Source organism: Ptiloglossa arizonensis, chromosome 5 (assembly GCF_051014685.1).
Source record: "Ptiloglossa arizonensis isolate GNS036 chromosome 5, iyPtiAriz1_principal, whole genome shotgun sequence".
NCBI classification, from domain to species: Eukaryota; Metazoa; Arthropoda; class Insecta; order Hymenoptera; family Colletidae; genus Ptiloglossa; species Ptiloglossa arizonensis.
In genome coordinates this window covers 15,165,773-15,179,361 of record NC_135052.1, presented here as the reverse complement: position 1 = coordinate 15,179,361, position 13,589 = coordinate 15,165,773, and the positions used below count along the sequence as shown (strand labels likewise).

At 48.2% G+C, this 13,589-nt stretch overlaps 1 long non-coding RNA gene across 1 annotated transcript in view; it reads left to right on the top strand.

The window, feature by feature from the left end:
• Window positions 1–2,753: 2,753 nt before the first annotated feature.
• The window catches only part of LOC143147038 (uncharacterized), an 87,243-nt gene continuing 76,407 nt past the window's right edge, over window positions 2,754–13,589 (top strand). Inside the window, exon 1 of the long non-coding RNA XR_012992158.1 lies at window positions 2,754–6,942. This is a non-coding gene — a long non-coding RNA (uncharacterized LOC143147038). The remainder of the gene's footprint in view (window positions 6,943–13,589) is intronic.

The window sequence follows — 13,589 nt, the reverse complement described above, 5'->3', positions numbered from 1 at the left end:
AGAGTAAGAGATATATATATAGATAAAGAGAGAGGGAGAGAGAGAGAGGAGAGAAACGACGGATACACGACACGAGACACCAACGGGCCGAAATGAGTCGCATTGAATCGGGCACAATTGATAGTTTTACCGGGTACGCGCGATGTATAATATTCGCAGTATGTCATTACCGTCCATGAATAATGTAACGCGTGGAAATGCGTTTCGAAATCGACGGTGTTTCCGCAGCGAATTAAGTGCGCGAATATTGCGCATCGTGTTTGCAATCTAGTATCGCGGCACGATACAATCGGTCGTTTTAATAACAATCTTAACGAGCACCGATGGTCGTTGCATCGAAGGAAACGTTTACATCGGTGTATTTTTATTTTTATACGGGTGTTTGTTCGTTTGTTTGTTTCTTTGTTTTTTCTTTCTTCTTTTCGTAACTACAGAATCTAATCCCTGCAGTTTCGCGGGAAGATTCGACGTCGATACTGTTCGAAATAACTTTTCCATTATTTTAGTCGCGACCCTTTTGGTCGATTTGAGGTTCGAGCAGTTGCCTCGTTACGGGTGGATTTTAAATAAATAATCCTCGGTGTGCGAAATTTACCGTTCTTTTGTTTGTGAACTGTGCTCGTCGTAACGTATCGATTGGAAGAATATGCCAATTGTCTTTTTTCTCGGTTTAGATGAAATTTAGATAACTTGAAATAATTTTGATTTTCTTCGAAAAGCAATTCGCGCCAATTTGTTCCATCGAACCGGTCACGCGAGGAACGATCACGGTCACGTTGAGTAAATATTGCAGGCTGTACTTAGAACGCGATAAAAGTTATTACGCGTGTAAGAATCGTCAAAGTTAATTGGCTGCTCAAGGCCACTACTCCGATCGCGGCGACCTCTGCTTTCGCGTAGCGACAGTTTGCTTCTCCGATGAAGGAGCCTCTTATTGCTAGTCTTTAACGGTCAATTGACCCAATTATAGTGCCAAAAGCGTTACCAGCAATTCGGGCAGAAATTATACACCGATGGAATTAATTTTTTACAACCATCGACATTTTTAATACACGCTCGGCGACCGAAAGTAAATTATTCGAATCAATAGAATACGCGGATGAGAAATAATTAAATATTGGGTCGTTCGGAAAGTCGTTTCGTTTTCCAAAATGGAGAATACATAATTCGATAAAATGTTCACCGAAAAGAAAGAAACGAAACGACTTTCCAAACAATCCAATACATCGCTTGGAATAAATTATCGTTCGATGAAAAAGAACAGCTCGAATACTCGAGAAATCCTTCGAAAGTGAATTAAAAACGGAAGAAGAAAATCAATCCGCTAGGCGAGGGAAGATTTTCGAGAAATCGCTACTTCGTCGAGTAATCCACGACGAAGATTTTATTTCGAGACGATCGATTCGAAGAGAGTCGAAAGATAGTTTCACCGGGTGACCCTATTTTTCGGAAAGCTTTTTTCGCGAAAGTGTCATTTTTTACCGCGCCGATCGTAAAAGGGCGAGGAATGGTAATTTTAGATATTCCCGGCGTGCAAGTAACGCGTTCGCGGCCAAGTGTCGCCGAGTGAAGCGCGGAGAAATATTTATTTCCAATAGTCGAAACGTCGTAATACATAAAAAAAAAAAAAATAAAAATAAAAAAGGCAGAATTATACCGTAAACTTCGCGCGGCGTCCGTTGAAATTGATTCCGCGTATTTTTTCGTTCGCGTACATCCGTGGTACGCACTGCGATCGGAAGGAACAAATACATCGTAATTTATCGCGTAGTAAAAATTTATTAAACGTTCGGAAAGACGGACAAACGTTCGAACGGGAAAGAAACGAAAGAAAAAAAAAACGCGATACAACCGACAGGGTTTTGTTTCGTTGGAACATTCGAACCGGACTTCCTGAAATCTATACCGTAATCCAATTATCGTTTCGCCGATAAACTATAAAGAATATATTACCACCGTGGCGATAAACTCCGAAATTACCGTTCCCCGACTCGGTTCGACGGCTACGATAAAAGAACGGGAAAAATTCCGCAAAAATTTTCCGGGCGAACGGGGTCACCCGCTCGAATTCCGCCTTATGTACGCAGACTGCTCGTCGTGCGCGCGGGCTAACGAGAGAAAAAAAAACAGGAGCGGAAGAGAGGAGGGAAGAGAAAAAAAATTTCCTGAAAATCTTCCAACGAAAGGAGGTTAAGGCCGTCGAAACGGCGACGCGTCGGGTCCGGGTAGCGTCGGTACACCCGTTAGAATATCGCGAAGAAAAATGACATAAGACATCCCCGTTCCGACTCGGGCGCCATATGACCGTCTCTGTCTCAAGCTCTTCCCCTCTCCATTCGTGTTCTGCCTACCGCCGTCGATATCCTACTACCGTCATTCCTTGCCCTCTCCTCGAAGCCAGCCACCCCGTCTCCCGCGCCCATTCGTCCACCCACCTACACCCCCGCACTTTCACCGACGCTCGACGCACACCGCGATGGAACGCCACCACCAACTCGCTCGGCGAGTTACCTGTACCACCGGTACCACCACCTCCACAGCCCGGTGACCAACACTAATCGTTGTCTCGGTGCATCGTCTCGGTGCATCGTCTTGTGGGAGTAGGACGGAGCGTCGGAAGAAAGGAAGAGATCCCAGGAAGGAAAGAGACGAGCGGTGGAGAGATGTACAGGCGGGCGACCAGGTGGAGAGACAGTGACCAAGTCCGGAATAAACGCAAACGAGAGAGAGAGAGAACGAAGGAAAGACAAAGAGAAACGAGCCGATCGGTGGGAGAAAGACGAAGACGACGAAAGAGGGGGGAGGGCCAGTTACACGAGGCTAGAGAGTAGAACACAAAAGAGAAGGTAGCGAGAGAGCATAGTTTAGCATGGCACGACACGGCATATCCATAGACATATACACTGTGTCTATGGGCATATCGACGAGATCCGAGAGTAGCCGAGCGCCGCCGAGCAGGGCCGACTCGGACCCTGCGCGCTCAACCCAAACCCGAGGAAGCATAGTTGCATTTAAACTGCGATCCCACCGAGGTGTCTCTTCCGAGTAGTCCGTCGGCTGGCCCAGCCACACTCGAGGAGCGCGCGTATACACCTCGGCGCGTACACCCGCACTCCGAATACCGAACGTGTGACACTCGTCCTCTCTCGCTACCCCCTCGTCGTCGTTATATATTTCGCCTTTGTCCGTATCAGGGAAAAACGTGCGCGACGGACGGCTCGTTCGTTCGGTCGGTCCGCGAAACGAAGGGGGTTGTTGCACGCCACCGCCGGCATCGCCGTGGGGAGAGGGGGGAAGAAAGAAAGAAAAAGTAAAAAAAACAAAAGAAAAAGAAAAGAGAAAAGGGACACGAAGACCGATTTTTCGTACCGGGACCCCGGCGCAGTGAGAAATAAACGAGTAACGCGCGGGACGACGAGTTTACTCGGAGGTGTTCCGGCCCCCTGTGAATGTGAACACGGAACAATGGTACGTGGATTCAAGGAGGAAAAGCTGATCGTTGTTGCCGGATATCGAGGGAACGTTGAACACGGTATAGACACGCTGGTTAGCTGGTTTTATGGGTTTCGCTCGAATCAAGTGGAAATTCGATCGATCCCGTAGGCGGCCCGAGTAATCTTCTCGGCTTCGCTCTCGTACACGTCCGTGTTCACGCGCCGCGGAAACTCGAAATAGTCGAGATAGTCCCGGCCACGGTACTGTCAAACTTCCGCGAAGAATCAGCTGCTTCGTTACGGCGAACCGAGAGAGACCCCCCCTGTGCATACGGGATATCCTCCGAGTGTGCAACGCTTCTTTCTTTTCGTTTTTTTTTTCTTTCTTTCCTTCTTCTTTCTCTTCTCTCTCGCTCGTTTCGGTTCGCCGAGATTTCGTATCCGTCTTGAACCTACAAAGATGACACACACGGGTTCGTACCGAGGCTTCGATTCATTTCGCACATTTCGTGTCAGTGAGAATCGGCTACTTTCCGGGCAAGTGTGCGGGATACCATCGTTCCGCGTCGCGGAAACTTTTCTCGTTCGAGAATCCCGTATCTCGGATCTCGCACCTTTTCGACCGCGATGTCGACGCGTGGAAATTCCAAATCCGCGTTTAAAGAACAGAGAAATAAAATAAAAAAATCGTCCTCGAGTTTTTTTCCATGTTCGCCGTACGGACTCGCACGGCCATCGCGATCGAGTAACTTGTTGACTTTTCCACGTCGGTGGCGAACGCGACGTTTTTCGAACGTTCCGGGCTTTTCGAATTTTCAAAAGTTTCCCCGTTACCGTATCCTCTCCGAGGCAGCGTACTCGCGTATTACACGCTCGTGACCGTGTTACGGAACGAACGCTCGAATTTCCTCGCGAAATTGCACGCCACGGGATCGATAAAACGCTTCGATTTCGAAATTATGTAATTCCGTAACATCGTATATCCCGGATGAGCGGATCTATCCCCTCACGAGTGAATTGCACAAATTTGTCACGGATTGGAGAAACGACGACTCGGAATTATTCCGTCGAAATCGTTTCTCTTTTTCTTTTCTCTTCTTTTCTTTTTCTCCTTCTTTCTCGTCTTTCGTCGACATTCGGACACCGAGGACGCCGCGTTACTCTAGGCTCGACTTAATTACTCCGGTTAATTGGCTTCGTTACGTCGCGAGAGAGGTTCTCGCTCGATCGAACGCGAGAAAAAACAGGGTTTTCGCAAATTCTACCGTCTCTGATCTCGCGACTGGTCGAACAGGGTCGAACTCGGTTCGAACGTTTCGTTTCCTACGGAACTCGAGTCTCGTTCCATCGATGAACGTACTCGTCGTTCTTGGAGCCTTTAGTCGCGGACGTTCGTGAGATTTTCGAGACAGGGACGGTCGAGTGTTTCGGGTCGAAGAGTTTTCTCGTTTTTCCGCGACGATTCGATCGACGAAAGACGTCCGAAACGCTGTTGCTACGTGCTCCGGCGACGGCTGCCCACCTTTAAAGCCGATATCGCCGAACGGTGCATCACCTCGCCGTTACAGAACTCCGAAATATAATTCGTTAAATAATAAGTGGTTTCGTCGTGAAGATTCTCCGTACTTTCTTCCCCCGTAGCTCGAGGTCCCCGCGAACCACCGTAAAATTTCACCAACGGAATTGCGCGGCTCGCGTTCGAAACAATGCCCGCCACGAAAAAGGATAAATTAATTGGACAGCGCGTCGGATAATGTTGGCGTGCCCCCCGTAAATCGTCCGGCATCGAGCGGCTCGAATTAACGTAATAGTCTCGCTTATCGATATCCGACCGGTCCAGGGGTGCCAACAAACACGTTCAATATTTAACTTCTCGTTCCAGTTGTATTGTTCGAGGACCGTTTTCCCCGAGCCCGATTCTTTCCCTTCCGCTTCGCGCGGCTCGCAAAACGCGGAATTATCGGTCCGGGAACGAAACTTTCTCTTGGCTCCTCTTCCACCGATTCGGGGTATCCATTTTTCTTTTTTTTTTTTTCTTTTTCTTTCTTTTTTTTCCAAAGCCTTTCGACCTATTTCCCTACCACCACCGCCACCATCCTCCCCCCCACGGTCTCAACTTCCTTCCTATTCGCGCGAATCATGCGCGTTCGAGGCTCTCGCTAGCGCGTTACGGCGGGTCCAAGTGACCCGCGTCGCGACGTTCGACCCGTGGCCCGTTCCTCGGGTCTCTTCCGACCCGTTCTCTCGATACATCGTTCTCCACGGATCGAAATCGCGAAGCAACGCTTCCGTGTGTCCTGTTTCACAACGAAGCCAATAACGCGCGTTCCGGGGACATTTTTTTTTTTTCATCGAAGATCTCGAGCCTAGAGTCGAGCGAAAGCTTCAAGATCGAACCGGGGAGAACCAGCGGGATATCCAACCGTACGAAACCGTCGCGAGTAAAAATTCAATGCTCGAGTACATCGTAGAGAGAGGGGGCCGCCAGCTGACCGGACGCGACCGACAAATTGCAATCCGAATTCGCGCAGCTTCTGTAATTACCGCGTTGATACTTGGTTCCGTGTCGCGGGATCGTTACACACGCCGACCAAAAGGTAATTTCTTACTCCGTGTAATAATACCCCACCTACGGTTTGTGTACACACGTCGACCGCCACTTTTGCGCAACTATTACGACAATTACCCTACCCTGTTCACCTGCCGACCCGCGGATCGCTTCGCCATCAACTGTTGCACGAGTTATCCCCGTGACTCTCGACGGAATTCGTTACGCGTCCGCGTCGATTAATTGACTCATTAACCGCGAACAAACGCGAAACTTTCCACTCTGTACCTAAAAATGATCGTCCGCCCGAAACAACGAGCAGAGGCGAGGCGAGGGGAAGGGAGCAGTGGTAGCGGTTGCCAGTGTCTCGTTGATTTCTGGTCCTGCCAACAGGTTAGGGGATAGTTTAGAGTTTCCTGATTCGATTGTCGAGCTGTTGTCGTCGTTGAATTTCATCGTTCCGTAGGAACGACGCAACGGTAATTTACCGAGTTGCGAAACACGAAACGATTGTAAATATTGAACGGAGTCTCGAGCGACTTTCTCGTGTTTATCGCGGTTGGTCTTTCCTCGAAATCTTTCTCAAATTTATCAATCTTTTCAACAATTCGAATGTCCGCGATGGTTCGTCGTGGTTCGAACTCGAGACGGTTCTGAATATCGAGTACCTGGCGAGTTTGAATAGTTCGTTCGAGTATGTTTTCTCAATTTTTCTCGCGTTTTCTCAATTTTTCTCGTATTTTCTCAATTTTTCTCAATTTTACCGATTTCTCCGCCGGTTCGAACGGTTACCATCGAACGATCGCGGTGAGTTAAAATCAGAGTCGGTCTCGCGAGCGAGCAATCGATAGAATTCGTCAATGGGGGATAAATATACGCGTTCGATCGGAGAAAATTGACGACGATCGTTGTCGAAGAGCGAAGAGGAGGAACGGTGCATCTTCCTGTTCAACGGAGTCGGTGAGTAGGAATAAAATCACTTTTATCGGGAATTTAAACGTCCACGGATACGTGGACGGAGGTTTAGATGCAACAGGGTGACATGTGCGATGCCAATGTGTGCGCGGCGAGGCTTTGCTTCGAGACCGCTAGACTGTATAAATCGTGTGCGCGAAAGTGCGAAAGATTATAGAAGGCGTAGAGATACCGGAAAGAGCCGTATTACTTCGAATAATGTATGCGAAAGTTGCATCTATAGGATCCAGTTGCTCGCGGACACTTGTCGGTTACGTAGCAGCTCGTAAAACTTTCTTTATAGCACTTTGTTCGTTGGAAGAACCGTGCAAGACATTGTAAATAACGTTAAGTAATAATACTCGAAACGTATGTGGCATTACCGAGTTCGCAGAGGGTCGAGAAACTTCCAGCACGAAAGAGAGGTTCTCTTGCAAAGAAATCTGCCTCTCGTGTTTTACAACGAATCGAAGAAATTGTTTCGTACGTCCCGTAGTTTTTGGAATCTCGCTACGTTCGTAGAATATCGAGAGTAATTCTTGCGACGTTGTGTACGAAAATATTATTCGTCCGTTTCGAGAAACGAAAGAAAACGAACGATACGCGCGGAACGAGGTCGAGCGGAGATTTGAAATTTAAGCGCATCGTCGTTACAAAGTAGTAACGCGCGTAATAATTCTTTTCGATATTGGAATTCCGTGGATGAAATTTTTCATTTCGAAGTTCCCTCGAAGCAGATTTCTCCTCGACGCGTCGCTGAAAAATTCTATTTCCGACCGAGACTCGGATGCAACGAAATAAATTCGAATCGCGAGTTTCATTCAAAGATTTTCGAAGCACACCGATACGTACCGGCGCGCATCGAATTGAAATTACTTTTTTGAAATATCATTTTCTATCAGAGGCGAGGGGAACGATACCAAGTAATCTCGTTCGATTGATTCAAGTCCAGTGACAAAGTATACGCGAGATACGAAACGTATTACCTTTCCAAGTTACGACCATTTTAACGTCGCTATCGTTCGACGTTACGAACGTTCGATACCCACCGTTTCGAACGAAACAACGATTCGAAATCGTTTATTGAAAACTCGAAAATACTCGGGACGTACCGATACACGATTATTCATTCCGCGTGGATCGAGCGTCCGTTTTCCATTATTTCTTATCTGCATACTATATCGATCGATGTATCTAAATAAATTACTTTGTTACATAAATACACAAGAGGTAGGTATTCCAACGAATCGAAACGGCGAAGACACGCGACAATTACATCATCGAAACGAAAACCGAAAATTAAAAACCAATTCGAACGGAACAAGCGTTCACGTGAACCGACATTTAAAAATTCCTGCCTGCGCAGTATTAACCGAAATCGTTTCGCAATCACTCGCATCTATAATTCTTACCACGAGGTTAAAAATCTATACGAGACACAATGGTGAATCGATCCGAACGATAATAATGCCATACTATACGACCTAAACACCTTGATACGTCAAGCATCAAGGACGATGGAGAGGGGTAGCTTACCATTATTTTTACGATATTACAGATCGCTATTACAGATTCAATCTTATCGTTCCATTCTACCGTAGAGTCTAACAAGAACGATGGTCTCGGATTTTTACGCATCGTACGTTCCACGTATTATACATTCCACGTACTATACATTTCACGTACTATACATTCCACGTAACATAAATGCACACTGTAAACTGCAACGATTCCCCGCGCATCTTCCATCTGTTCTCTTATCCGTCAAAAATTCACCGGTCGAGTCTTGTTCCGGAATCTTCCGGATCGGTGTTTTCATTTTGTCACGGGCCGACGCCGGGCTCGGAAAACGGACAATTTGCCCGTCACGGGCCAACGTCACCCTGTCGGACTGTTTGTCGATGAATCGCGTGCACCGTTACGCGCTTAAATATTAGCTCGCTCGTAGAACGCGTCCGGCCGATACATTATCGCGGGGGCGCGAGTGCCCGGACAGGAAGATCGGGGCGTTCTGAAACATCGCCTAGGCGGAGATCGATACGGGGTGGTGATGTCGGGGGATGGGGTGGATGATTTCCTTAATCCGGCCGTTCGAACGAACTCGAATCGCGTCGGCCGTTACAACGAAATTACATCACATTTGCGAGGAATACCTGGCCGCGCGGCGTTCCCCGTGCTCCCCGACACTTTGGAACTCGAAATTATTTTCAACGAGCGCCGAGAGCGGCTGGCAATCTGCTGCGTGCGCGTAAGGAGCTAAGAATTCAACCCTCTTTCCCCTCGCTCACTCTCTTCTCTCTCTCTCTTTTTCTCCTCGTGCCACCCCATCCCTTCTCCTGCTCTCTCTCTTATGTCGCGGAGTTATAACGGCGTCGTTGTAAGGCTTCGAAACGCGAAACGAAAAGCACCTCCCGGGAAATTGAATCGACGCGCGCGGCGCACTGGTAAATAGATCTCATTTTTCTCCCACCCCCCTCCCGGCTCGCTCATTCGCCCTCCCGTTTTGTTTTTTCCGTCTTTTCTTCGTTCCTTCTTGTTCCTCTTTTGCTCGTTTTTTTTCTTTTTTTTTTTTTTAAGAAACTAGAGGCAACGGGCCAAGGGGGAGGTGAGGGGGCAGAGGAGGTGAATAAAAGCGAACAAAAAACGGACGAGACGAAGGAAATCCAATTTGTTCGGATTGCTAAATGTCTCGCTGGTTGCACGCGATGCAAACACCGGGGTCAGCATAATCTCGGGAAAGTAGCGAAGATTAGAGTCGAAAGGTTCGATTATCAGATATCTTTGCTCCTACCGTTTCCCTCGTCCCTCTTCGTTCTTTCGCCCGTCTCCCGTCTCGGTGATTGTTATCGAGTGCCGATTTCGATCGAGTCATCGAATCGAATCAACGGACAATTGTAACGGCGATACTTTCGATAAGGATCGATCGAGGATCGAATCGTCGGCTGGTGCTCGGAGCTGACAAATTTTTCAGGGACGTCCAACGTTTCGGAGCACGTTCGTTCGTGGGAACTTTCGTCTCGGAATTGTTCCGCGGTCACTATTTTCAAACAGTGTTCTTCGTACGAAGAGCATCGGGAATCTTTTCTGAAAAAAAACAGAACTCGTTGCTTCGCTTCTTCGATTCGAGCTACGATACTTCTCGTTCGAGCAACGTACGAAGCGTTTTCAGACACGATTGTAGTATTCGAGTAGTATGCGACTTTGTACGCGGCGGATCGAGATCGAATCTCCAATCGGTTATCGAGACGTCTTCCGAACCGATAAAAATTATATATTTTCCATTAGTAGGCGAACTACGTCCGTAACTAATTACAAGTTACCGCGCGTAACTCCATCTTCGACTACACGAGTAGGACGATACAAATTATTCTTCGTAGCGATCGTTGCAGCGTTCCTTTTTCAAAACGTATACGCGGCACGAAACTCGTTTCGTTCGCAGTGTTTCGTTACACACGGACCGTTGGACTCGTTACTCGAAGACCTTACGCACTCAATTGTCTTCTCTAAACTGCTCTACGAATAGTTCGCAACGGACGCAACGGAAGAACGAATTACCTGTTCGTTAACAAACGTTTATTCGACCGACAGCGAGAGGTACAAACGTGGATTGGTAAATGTCACGGAACTGAATCCCAACTTGAGATATACCGGATTTGGGATTGATGTTCGACAAACTGACAAAGCCCGGGGCTGAGCTAAATCCGGACTTAAACTCGAAACTGGAGCTAATAGCGATACAGGGATTGGACGACAATTTGAAAACGAATTGTCGAAGATAAGTACAACGGTCGAGTGTCGTTTTTGTAGGAATTCTTTCGACTTTCGAGAATCGTTGAGCGGTTAGGCGAGGGGACAAAGTTTACGTCTTGGGTGTATTATTGGAGCACGAATCGAGATTCGGTTGCACAAGCTTCGGATGACGCGAGGAAAGGGTAGAGCTGCTAAATATTAACCGAATGATCGGTGAATTGCAAATTCGTATCGGAGTATTGTCGCCAGATATTTCGAAAATGTATCGCGATCGTCTACACGTGATCGATCTCGAGAATTCTCAGAACTCGACAATTTTTCGTAAGAAATTAACGATCTCTGTTATCGATTATTTAAATTGCGGTCTGAAAAAAATACACGATTCAAAACGATCGCAGAAGCTCCAGAAACGCGTCCAACGTGTTTAACCTTCCACCTTCGAGATACAAATTATACGTAAGTCGATTCGAACGTTCGAAACGACGAGAAACTGTCGCGCCGTTAATTCAGGGAATGGAAAATAATCACGAATAACCGAGTCGAGCGAACATCGGCTACAGTCTAAACGCTGTGACGCTTTTCGAGACCGAGAAGGTTGCGCGCACCGATGGCTCACCTCTTTGTTCCGTCGTTAATTTCTCGACGAGCGTCGAAAAGGTACGGTCGCTCGAAGCGTCACGACTAAACGACACATGCTTCGTATCTCGAACTAGACCGTGTATACATAGTTATAAATGAGCCATCGTTGACGACAATACCGTCCCGTTTGGTCGAACGGTGCCACGAACGTCGTTTCTACACAGGTGTTCGAATACTTTCGGAACAAACCGTTGCTAAACGCATTAGGACGACCTACTCGTACTTTGGAGCGTTCTCGGATCCCCGATGGAAACGTTGAAGCGTTTGTTCCCTTTCGAAAAGACGCGATGAAAATCCTTAACCGTCCAACGACGAAACACATCGATGACCTATTTCCGAGGACCGTGTCGTCTCGCAGTCGGGGCATGTGTTTTCTACACCGTAGTCGAAGCTACAGCATCCCTATTCCCCCCTCTGCGTGTGGAAAGGACTTCGTGTCGCGTCTCCACGCTCGGTGTAACGCAATTCGAAAACTGTCGCGCTTCTTGCGTGCACCGTGTGCACGATCGAACCTAGTCGTGAAACTGCAACCGTAAAAGTAACCGTGGATTCTCGAAAACGTTCGAACCGTTGAGAACAACGAGGGAACAACGGAGGATGCGTAAAAGGTTTCGAACGTGTACGAGGAGAGAAGCTGAACGAGAATTTAGAACCGGTGCGAGAACAGCGGCGAAAAGAATTCGTCGCGACACCGATCGGCGGAAGTAGTTTTCAGTACGCGTTAACACCGTGGCGTCTCGAGTCATCCGGAAGTATTTTGACGATATTTGTTGCGCGTTGGACGATATTAATCGCGCTAGAAATTGTTTCTCGATGAACGAATCTACCCGAGAACGAAAGAAGAATCGACCATCGGTGGGCAAAGATGATCGAACCTTACGGTATCCGATCGTCTCGAGTTACAATTTCCTCCGAGCGTTGAAGCAATCCGGGCCCGACGAAACTCGTTGCTCTCGTCGAGCAAAACGAAACGGAGCAGGAACAAGGGGGAGGAGACGAGGGGAAACGACGGCCGACGCTCATAAATTCGACGGTGCACCAAATCGTTCGTGGGAAGGAATGTCAGGTCCGAGTATACTTTGACCTCGTGACCTTAATGGTGGTACGCCGTGGGGTCGTCTACGCGGACGCGCGCAGCAACGATTCGAAAAGGAACCGGAAGACCGGGGAGTCGGTTAGAGATCGCGCGAAAGCGTTGCGTGTCGATTTTTCGCGCGACGCGTACCACCAACGTGGTCGTTCGATACGAAAGATCGAGAGTGGTAAACGGAGGAACGCGAACGGGAACGAGAACGCTCCTTCGGTGTCGATGGATAGCGAGAAAGGTGCTCCTCAATGGAGGTACGAAGCTGGCCTCGCTGCACCGTCTTCATTGTAACCGTGGAACGACAAAGGATCTTTGGAAACCGGGAAAAAGAACCGTCGTCTAAATTGAATCCGCTTTCACCCGTCCCCGCGCGCGTTCCATCTTCCGCGGCTGTTTTTCCACCCGCTCTAAATCATTTACTTTCATTATCGCGAGGCGAGAAGCGAACCGTCGCGGAACCGAGGAAACGCGTACCGTACCGGGGCTTTAACTCGCAATGGGAAACGAAATAATTGAACGCGTGCGTGCGCCGGTGATCGCCGGACCGACTAGACCGGAGAAGGAAAAGAAAAACGAGAGAGAGAGAGAAACGAAGAGAAGAGAGGAGCAGTCGGCGTGATCGATAAACGACTTCTTCGGTGGCGAAACGGAGAACGAAAGGATCTAGGGGAGATAGACCGGGACACGAAGGAACTACGTTAGGCGTAACGCGCCGGAGAAGATTGGCAATTTTCGCAAAATTAAGCGAATTGAATCGAATTATGTCGAGCCGGTGACGTCAGCCTTGTAACTCGCTGAATTGGCGAGAAATGTGACTCTCTCGCGGCGCTTACACATCGATGATTTTACGTCGCGTTCGTTGCTCGAGCGCCTCGTCGAATCACTCGCTGATGAATCCACCGCGACACGATGATTCGGTTCCGGGGATATTCGCGACCGTGGTTCGAGATTCGAAATCGGCTCGCGTTTTCTTCTCCGTGCGCGTTTTCGGGGCGAGATTCAACGACCGAGGCGCTTTAAACGAGCGTCCAAACTGGAGCTCGGAAAGAACGGAAGACTTTCCTCGAACTTTGTTTTCCTATCGGCTAGCGAATTTGTCGTTTGTTCTCGAAACCTCGCGAGAACCTAGCACCGAGATCGACGAATCGAGTTTGGGTAACCTTGTTCAATTTATCGA